Raw genomic sequence first — 10,295 nt, 5'->3', positions numbered from 1 at the left:
TTAGGGCCGTTTGCACCATGTCTAGTTAATTCTAACTCCCAGTTAAACATCTTTATCGACGTTATCGACACCCATCATATAACATGTGATCGATAAAGCAGTTAACGTGCTTAACTGAAGGATCTACCTCCAGTTAGCGTTAACTAGACATGGTGCAAACGGCCCTTAGTCGCCAGGTATGGCGCGCAGGAAGTGCCATAAGTTACCGTTTGAAGTTTATACACCTTCGGTTGAATTTCGGGTGAGCTTCTCCATACTATGCACTGCCATGGCGTGTCAGCTTCGTACACTAGTACCTGACGGTACATCTTGGCGATGTCGGCCATGAGCACATATTTATGACTACGAATGCGAACTAGTATAGTAGATGTCGTCCTGCAGAGTGGGACCACGAAGATATTGTACGGCACGATGCATAAAAGACGACGCGAAGCTTCTTGGTGCTACTATCTGCTCTCATTACAAAGTGATGCGGGATGAAGTAGCGCCCTTTCGTGTTGCTCTCAATGTCAGTAGTGTATTTCATGGACTCGTACTCACCCATGAGCTCAGAATATTGCTTAAACAACGACGGATTTCGTGCGAACTTATACTCTAGACCGAGTAACCTTTTAAGGGAAGTCTCATATGAATGGCCTAACGTCTGTGGATTTTCCTTGAATGGCAAGCGCATGATGAATTTATTGGTGACAGGGCATCGTGTGGATGTGGCTTCGAGAAACTTCTCGCAGGCCCTTTCTTCCGCTGACAAAAACCTTGAAGACTCGTGGTGGCTTTCGAGAGTCCAGAATTTTTCGAGCAGATGGTCAAGTTGAGAATGATTGCTAACAACGATTGGAACGACGAGGCTGTATGCAAAGATGATGGTCACGAAGACGATAATGGCGGGGCTATTCCAGACACAATCCATCCCAGCTTAGTTTTTTGGATTACAGAAGAGGTGTTGGGAATCTTAATCTGCACCAATGAGGCAATCAATGCCACCAGGTTTATGAAATGTGCTATCAGCTACTGTAATATTGTTTGAAAATTTCCATGAGTCGATGTTGATGACATTGGCTGGCTGATGTGATGTTATTGATGGCAGAATCATAGCTTTAATGCTAGTAGCAAAAGCGATGTGAAGTGACTTCAACTCTGCAGAATACATCTGATGAGTTTTTGTTGTAGCTGTGCCGATGCTTATTACCTCGATACTACGCTTGGAACGAGGTAGGCGAAGATGCTGCGCAGTGTGTTCTGTTACGAGGTTCAGCTGAGAGCCCGAGTCTAGCAGAACACGAGCGATGAGTGAGGAGCCCGCGGAATTGTATAGATGAACGAAGGCGGTGGTGGGAATGATTTCGCCTGTGCATTTGACGGCTTGAAGCGCTGTTTGTTTGCTGTCTGCATTTTCATAGTTTGCTGACTTATTTTCGCCATATCTCCTGTGCAGTAAAGTATGGTGACTCACCTTGCAGTGCTGGCATCTACGACGAGATGGGCATGTACTAGAGCAATGGTTCCTGCCAAGGCATTTAAGACATATATACAGCCGTTTTGCTCAAAGATATCGCTCGACAGGATCCATCTTCACGAATGGCTCGCAGTTGAATGGGCTGTGATATGGGCTGACATCGCATAGTACACATTTTTTTCTAGCTTCTGTGGTTAAAGAGGCATGGTGATTCTTCTTGGGTGGTGGTTTTTTAGTGGATGGAGTCTTGACAGATTCGAGTAGCCTCTAGCATATTAAAAGTCTGGCAACGGCATTCTAAGAATGTGGCGAGATCGGCCCATGTTGGCGTCTGCAGTTGTGATGACTGAGAGGGGTTCCAATTGGCGGATAGCTCCTCTTCCCACCGTGTAAGCGTGGGTACATCTAGCTTTTTTGACACTATGTACAACAAAATTCCTTCACCTATTTGCTGGGTTGTGGCCAATGACAGCATTGCACGAAGATTTACGTTGCCTACATCGATGGAATTGCGAAGAACGGATATCGTCGAGGAAGATAATGGCTGTATGTCTCAAATCTGCTGCATCTGCGCTTGAAAAATTTAGGCGGCTATTATTGAACCGAGCGATGATGAGTTCTAAAGCGATCTTATAGTTTGCGGTGGTTACCTCGAGAGACTGAATCAATCGTGATGCCTTATCTGTCAGACACGAGCGTAGATATTGGAGTTTTTCTACGTCTGACAAGTCCTTGTGTTGTGGACTAGCGTTGAGAAAACGTTGAAAAAATCCAACCAATCACGTTGCTCCCCACTGAAGCGAGTCAATTGAAGTTTCGGCAGATTAATGCGACTTGATTGGTGACGTTCGCTTGAAATATGAGTTCTGCTGAATTACTGTGGCTTGTAATGTGGTCATACGGTCGGTAAGTGCTGCCATGCTACGACTGTTCAAATGCAGACCGATGGTCTACCTCTAGCTGCGACTCATCAAGCATCTCCAGTTGAGTTTGTAGTTCTTCAAGTGCGTTGTAGTGGCGCTCCACTAAGGCCAATTTCACTTCCAGCTGGCGAAGTGGCTGAGGGCCGACGATGCCAATGTGCCAAGATTGCAAACGTGCCAGCAAATTTGCACACTGCTTAATTTTAACGCGTACATTGTGAGCTGCTGCTTCAGCAACGGCACTACTGGCAAGCGATGAACCGGCTTCCGATGAGTTGTCCGACGAGGTCATTTGGAGGTAACGTACCGTGTCCCGATGAAACATAAAATGTACGACGGTTGATCTGAGCCTTATCAGGCTCGAAGGATCTTGGTGATTTTTAGAACCTTTTCTACGAAATTCAATGTCCAAAAACCCAGAAAATGAAACGCGCCAAAAATTTTATTTGCGTGGACTGTACACTTATTGAAATTTAGTTAAAGTTAATTTAGTGCTTATACAATTGCAGTAGCACGTCTGGTCGCAATGAAGGCCAAATTCAAAAGAATTTCCGCTGAAACACAATGCCGACGAACGGCGAATTTTTCGCTGCGAATGTTCGCTGTAAAAATTGAAACGCACTGTTGTATATGAGAACACACACAACCAAAGCAAACGACGACGTTCGTCCGACGACTGTTCGCAACGATAGACTTATTTCGATCGTCGTCGCTGGCGGCAGCGGCTAAAATACGATCCTTGTGGCCATATGCTAAATATTCTCAAGTGTTTAAATCGAAATTGAAAAATACTGCATTAGTTTTTGTTAAAAATTTATAATCTTATTATTTGTAAAAATTTTAATTGTACCTTGTGTTTCAACGGTTTAAGTAGCTGTTCCTTTGCATTTCTTACCTATGCCTATTTAAGTGTGTGTGTGGTTTTACACAGCGGTAGTTAAGCCGATATTGCTCTACGGCGCTCTGGTGTGGTGGACCGCTGCCAACAAAATCTCGTATAGAAAACCATTGGAGCGATTACAGCGGCTCGCGGCTTTTTTTGATGAAGAAATGTTCTAGATGAATTTCTGCATCAAAATTAAATATTAGAAAAAAATGTCGCTTAAATCTTTTTGGCGTTTAGGGCTCGTATGATGTATGTATATATCGTCGCTTGGCGTGCAATATATCGCATCCGCCAAATGCAATACAACGTATGAGGTGGCATAGAAAAAAAAATGTATTATCTTTACCGTGTCTCAAAGCTTCCCTACTTCAGAAATTAAATAGTGCATAATTATAGTAGGAGCTCATATTTAATATGTTTAGTTAGGAAACCATTCAAAAGTTTTGAAGGAAATAAGTTTCGTCGCACTTTTGTGAAATTTTCGGACTAACTTATACCTGGTATCGCATTTGGCGGATAGGAGGTATTGCGCGCCAAAATGAAACCGTAAACTACTACTGTTTTTCTTATACACAGTATACACTTCTGACAAAGTCAAAGGTACAAGAGATGAATCTGCTTTTGCTTTTGAGGACATTAATGCGGAAATACAGATTTATTTGAAAAAATCAGAAAACAAAAGTTGTGAGGAAATTTTAAAATTTGGGATATAGCTAATGATTTTCCACTCCTTGGAAGCTTTTAAAGGCAAATTTTACACGTACCAGCTAGCTCACTACCCTGCAAAAAATTCGACTAATCCGGGATGACTCCGGGAGTAATCGCAAAGAAACATGCGACTAATGCCACTTTTGATCTCTTTATATGAAACGAACTGTTTGCTTTCGTTCGAGCATGTCCTATGAAGAGACTAATTGTTCCCCTTTATACCCGAACAGGTATAAAAAGCGACTAGTCAATTTAAAAAAATAAAAAATAAAAATTTGCGCCATCTGCGATTCGAACCGGGGTTCACAGTTTTGTTAAGCGACTACTCTGTGCCAATGTCGCATATAAAATTTCATTGAGTAGGTGCGTACATATCATTAAATCGTTTAAAGTACCCGTTAGAGAAAAGTCGGGAACTAATTGGTCTCCAATTATACCCGTAAGGGATGAGTCGAGCCTAATTGATCTCCACTAATACCCGTATGAGACTAGTTGCGACTAATTAATGCCCAATTGTGCCCGATTAAGAATAATCTGGGAATACTCTCTTTAGAGATTAGTCTCACAATTTCTTGCAGGGTAGTGAAAGAATTTTTTCTGTGTCAGGCAGAATTCTAGAGGAAATACGTACACGACAACTTGGTGAAAACCTCGACAAAATCACAATATACACTAATCCAGATAGACAAAACAAGAAATGTAAATATGCTTATTTGACAATTTGTTTGAATGTATTGGTTGATAGTTTTTCACAGTTGTCGTTTTCGTTAACCCAAATGAAATCCAATTTTAATATTTTTTTATAAGCTGCATTTCTTTATTCATTTTGAACATTTGGAATAAACTTTCTTGATTACTTATTCTTTAGAAAGTTCCTGATGATATGTTAACGTATATTTCAAACGCATTCTGAAAAACAAAATTCCAAGCACATCAGGCATGAAGCGTAAGCGATTATGACAGGATGCAGTTCCTACAAAAGTCATACCGTGTTCCGACCATAACTTTGGGTAAATAATGGTGGGCTGACTTTGGAAAATGGTTCCATCGATTAGAGGGTTAAACAAGTATTATTTAGCCTTAAAGCTCAAATATACCACTCTTACAGTCCATACCTCCATAGCTTTTATGAAATATGTACACAAAATTATATCTCGACGCTCAAAGAAATGCACGAAATTTGTATGTATTTGTTCAGCCGCTTATTCACATTTGAAAGAGGATAATGCATGATTTAATGCAAATAAAGACGTTTTATGCAGATAATCAAGCCCGTTTGTCAACCGTTTGCTGTATAAACAAACATTTGTGGGTACTTTTACACCAGTCGTTGCCTATGGGTTAATGACAAAAAATCCTATACATGCACAATATTTCATGTAATAATTTTCAAATAAGCATATTGTCAATGGCTGGTTTACTGTATATTGTGCGTGAACCCATCCGTCACAAAAAAATTGATAGACATAGCACTTGTTATTGACGGTAAGTATCACAAAATAATGATGGGCNCAAAATATTATTTTTAAACAAAAATATGAGCTAATTTCATTTTAAAATTACAGTGAATGAATATTGATGTGAATGCTTTTTTATACTCATAACAGATACATATGTACATATGTATGGGCGGATGGCGCAGAAGCATGCGACCTGCCAGCGGAACGTATAACATCTACACTGATGGATCAAAAATGGTTGATGGAGTGGACGCCGGTGTCTATTGCGCTGAGCTAGACCTCAGGCAACCCTTCAAGCTTCCAGAGTACTGCAGTATTTCCCAGGCGGAAGTCTTCGCTATAGGAAAAGCTGCTGAGATAGCTAGCAACGCAGGAAACTATATAAAAAATATCAATATATATGTCGATAGCCAGGCGGCAATTAAGGCTATAATCTCACATCGTATTGCGTCAGAAAATGTCCCTAGAAGCAGGAAAGTAGAAGACAGGGCGGCTTAGGGTAAACGGCTGCATATGTACTGGGTTCCAGGCCACGACGGCATTATTGGCAACGAAATAACTGATGAGATTGTCGAAAGTGCCATTCGTCTTGCTAGCGAACCAGTACAGGAAATACAAAAGTCGCTAAAAACGACCTATAATGAAATTTCCGAAAGAGCTGGGTGCTGGATCAGGGTGAGATGGAACGCATTAGCGACATGCAAAACCACGAATATTATGTGCAACAGCAGGAAAGGAAACACCCATTTCTTGCTTACACGGTCACGTAGGGATTGCAGGACCTAGTGACGGGCCACAACCTACTGGCATCCAATGCAAGCAGAATGGGCATTAGTAGCAGTGACACATGTAGGAAGTGCAGGGAGGAAGGCATGAGTGAGACGTTAGAAAACTTCCTCTGTTTCTGTCCGGCCTTAGCTAGAACTCGTGTTAGATATCTCGGAGCTTCGCAGTTCAAAGGACTAGAGGAGGCTTCAAAACTGGATATTAAGGCTCTCTTGAACTTCGCGAAAAGCGCTGACGTCCTATACGACGACTACTTTAGGACACAGTAAAACGGACCTCCATCTGGCACTACAATGGACCAACGGGTCTATGTAAGGCGCATCAGCCCGCCAGTGTAACCTAACCCAGCCTATATTTTACTTTAATCTTAAAAAGTTATATTTTACTTTAATCTTAAAGAGGTCATATTTTGCTTTAATCTTAAAAAGTTGTTTTATTTTAATCCTAAAAAGTTATGTTTTACTTTAATCTTAAAAAGTTAATTCTAATTTTACTCTAGTCTTAAAGAGTTAATGCTGATTTTCGGATTAATAGTAAAAAATTAACACTAATTTTTCCTTAGATCTTAAAAACTATAAATGTGATTCCATATTTTGCTATTAATAGATAAATATTTTTAAAAAGTTACCCGGTTAAAAATATAGAAAAAAATACAAAATATCCCGACGAAGCGATAACCTCCTTCTTGTTTTGAAGTCGGTTAACAAAAATCCAAATCGTTTCCAGTCTATAGTACTTACAAACAAAACAGAAAATGCGTTAGTAAAACTCCAGTCCCCTCTTACTTGAACGTATTGGACGAACGATGCCAATGAAAATGCTTTGCCGCACTTGGGTTGGAACACAACACACACAAGCGATGGAAAACCTGCAATTAAAAGTGCATTTAGAGATTTTTTCCAAAAACTCAAAAGTGCATCCACAAAAGCCCCATCTTACCTGAACGTGTTGAACGAACGATGCCTATAAAAACGCTATGCCGCATTTGGGCCGGAACACAACATACACAGCGATAAAAAATCGCAATAAAAGCGCATTTCGAGTTTTTTTCCAAAAACTCAAAAGTGCATCCACAAAGCCCCAACTTACTTGAACGTGTGGAACGAACGATGCCAAAGAAAACGCTATGCCGCACTTGTGCTGGAACCCAATACAAACAAGCGATGGAAAGCCTGCAATTAAAACTACATTTAGAAATTTTTTCCACAAACTCAAAAGTGCATCCACAAAAGCCCCAACTTACTTGAACTTGTTGCACAAACGATGCCAATGAAAACGCTATGCCGCACTTGGGCTGGAACACAACACGCACAAGCGGTGGAAAACCTGAAATTGGATGGATTACACAGGGCAACACTGAGTTTGTTTCCTAAAATTTAAAAGCTGTTTTTGATCAATTTTTTGTGCTGATTGCGAATCTGTAAGTATAAAGTTTCCATCAATATTTCATTCCATACTTAAGATGCTATAGCAAGCAAACAAAAGGTGATAGAACCTTCCACTTGGACTTAAATTAAAGCTAGAATTTTCGGCTAATATCCCTAAAAATACCATCCATTCACCTTGACTCGATGGGCACTTATAGTCATTTATTGAACAATAACAAAATACTGGAGTATTGTACTATTGGAAAAAAGAAAATTGTGCCAAAATCCGTTGTTGCTGTTCAATAAATGACTATAAGTGGCCTTAGGGTCAAGGTCCAGGAATGGTATTTCGGAGATTGTAGTTGAAAGTTCAAGCCTTAATTTAATCCTAAGTCGAAGACTCCACCACCTTTTGTTTAATTGCGGTAGGTATTCAAGCTTCGCCAAAATCAGTTTTTGCTATTCAACAAATGACTATAAGTGACCATCAAAGTCAAAGTGCACGATTGGTATTCCCAGGGATAGTTGTCGAGAGTTCTAGCTTTAATTTAAGCGCAAGTGGAAGGTTTTATCGCATTTAATTTTTTTACTAGAGCTTCTCAAATATTGCAAAAACGCGATTTTTTGAAACGTAGACCACGTTTTTCTCAAAATCTAAAGCTGATGGAAACTTTTACTTAGAGATTCGTAATCAGCACAAAAAAGTCTATGAAAAACAACTTTAACATTTTAGGAAACAAAATTGTTTCCCATTTTTATTGGCCTGTGTTATTCATAGTCTTATTATATGAAATAATTTAAGGTTTTCCTAACTTACTTGAACGTGTCCGTAATATATTCGATCACAGGAAAACAGCACATAAATCGCTATGGGTGAAAGAAATACGCAAACCACTACACCATTTCCAGTTGTAAATGAGAAAGCGTCAAATGAAATTGCGAAAGCGTCATTTGGAAATGAGAATAGTCAATTGTAAATGCGATATCGTCATTTGAAATTGAGAATAGTCAATTGTAAATGAGAAAAGGTCNGAAACCTAATAAATATAAAATTATAACTTGATTGGGAATTAATTTGACTTGATTTACCCAAAATGACGCAATTAGAATACAAATTTTCCGCGAATAGGAATAAAGCAAAGCAAAGAAAATTAACAGTGTTGCCTACTTTACGTTTAGTTAACTTTTTCTTTTATTCAAAGATTTCTAACAATATCGCAATAAGTCGAAAAATTTGATTTCGAGAAAAAACATTTTAAACATTTGGATTGTAATGTTAACTTTATGGGGAAGCCAAAATATGTGCCTTCCACATCAACATCATTTAGAGGGGAGTAGTGTGGGAACACTGCTGATTCATCTATCAGCACTTGCGTTTTTATGGGACATTTACTATTCCCTTTGTACATACATTCGTAAGTTTTTCCCCTTTTCGGTTACAAGTTTGGACTTATAAATTTACCACGCTGGAGAACAGAAACTTCTCGACTTTTGTACGTGCCTTATATATATATATATCTTTTCTTGTTAAATTAATTACGACTAATTCTAAGTGTTTAAATTAATAAAATATATTCTTTGCGTTCTAAGAAACTCATTTGTATATTATTATTCCCCACAAGATGTTTGTAAAGGTACTTTTAAACAAATATTAAGTTAAAATATATTTAACCCTTTCGAGGGCGCGCCGCGGCAAATTAGCCGCTAAAATTTTAATTTTAAAATTTTAAATTTCAAATACTACTTGTAGTAGCCGGCGACTGCCACTTAGTGACTTTGTAGGTTTTGAGATGCAGAATGGTTCACAGTTAGCTGTTGCTGCGTTATATGGTTCAGTTGATATTAATATTTGAAAGTTGGTGTCTCATATATGCGGCTGAATTGCCGCGTCGCGCCCCTCCGTGTAAATAATTTTAATGTAACTCGCAAAATTTTTTTTAAGATAGTTGGAAAAGTGAGTTTGTGATAAGCGCCTAATTCAATATTAGTATTTCGTTAGTATTTTTTCATGTTTAATTTTAAAATTATACTTTACGTACACATTGTAGCTATTATGATATTAATTTTCTTAGGTTTTAGAGAAAAAAGGATGTTTTTAAATGACGTATTTTAGAACGAATCTCCGTCGTCCTTGTCAAATTTGGTTTGGAAACAAACCGGTTTCGGCGTTGTTCCATCGTCAGTGTAATTTTTCGTTCTCTTGGAAACAACAATAACAAAAAAGTAGATGTTTTTAAACTTACTAGTGTTCGCCCAGCGGTTGAAATTCAACCGCTAAAATTAAGGATAGTTTATGTGAGTTGAGTTGAGCTGAAATAACATTAGTTGGAATGGGTTAAGTGGAGGGGAGTTTAGCTTAGTACTTAGCATAACATAATATACCATAACATAAGATTAAAAAACATAACATATGTATAATGTAACATCGCACATTCTTCAGCTGTATTTTCTTTTTATCCCTATCATTTTCTTCCTCTCTATCTTTGTCCCGCTTTAATGTTTATGTTTATCTTCACCTTCATGTTCATGTTCAAGTTCATGTTCATGTTCATGTTCCAGATCATGTTCATGTTCATGTTAATGATGACGTTAATGTTAATGTTAATGTTAATGTTCATCTTCATCTTCATCTTCATCTTCATCTTCATCTTCATCTTCATCTTCATCTTCATCTTCATCTTCATCTTCATCTTCATCTTCATCTTCATC

The 10,295-nt window shown here is 38.6% G+C and overlaps 1 protein-coding gene and 1 long non-coding RNA gene across 2 annotated transcripts in view; both read right to left on the bottom strand.

Annotated features, from left to right (window-relative positions):
• Ak2 (Adenylate kinase 2) overlaps window positions 1-10,295 on the bottom strand; it is a 58,659-nt gene that overhangs the window by 38,485 nt on the left and 9,879 nt on the right. The gene's annotated exons all lie outside the window — the stretch shown is intronic.
• On the bottom strand, window positions 6,804-8,470 carry LOC108361530 (uncharacterized). The gene is made up of 4 exons (XR_001847316.1): window positions 8,404-8,470; window positions 7,463-7,545; window positions 7,159-7,391; window positions 6,804-7,087 (listed from the first exon to the last, which is right to left on the bottom strand). It is a non-coding gene; the product is annotated as an uncharacterized LOC108361530 (long non-coding RNA).

Source organism: Rhagoletis zephyria, unplaced genomic scaffold, assembly GCF_001687245.7.
Source record: "Rhagoletis zephyria isolate East Lansing unplaced genomic scaffold, Rhagoletis_zephyria_1.1 Rzeph_scaffold_00785, whole genome shotgun sequence".
NCBI lineage: Eukaryota > Metazoa > Arthropoda > Insecta > Diptera > Tephritidae > Rhagoletis > Rhagoletis zephyria.
Note: the sequence above shows the minus strand (reverse complement) of the source record. Positions and strands in the feature narration are given on the sequence as shown.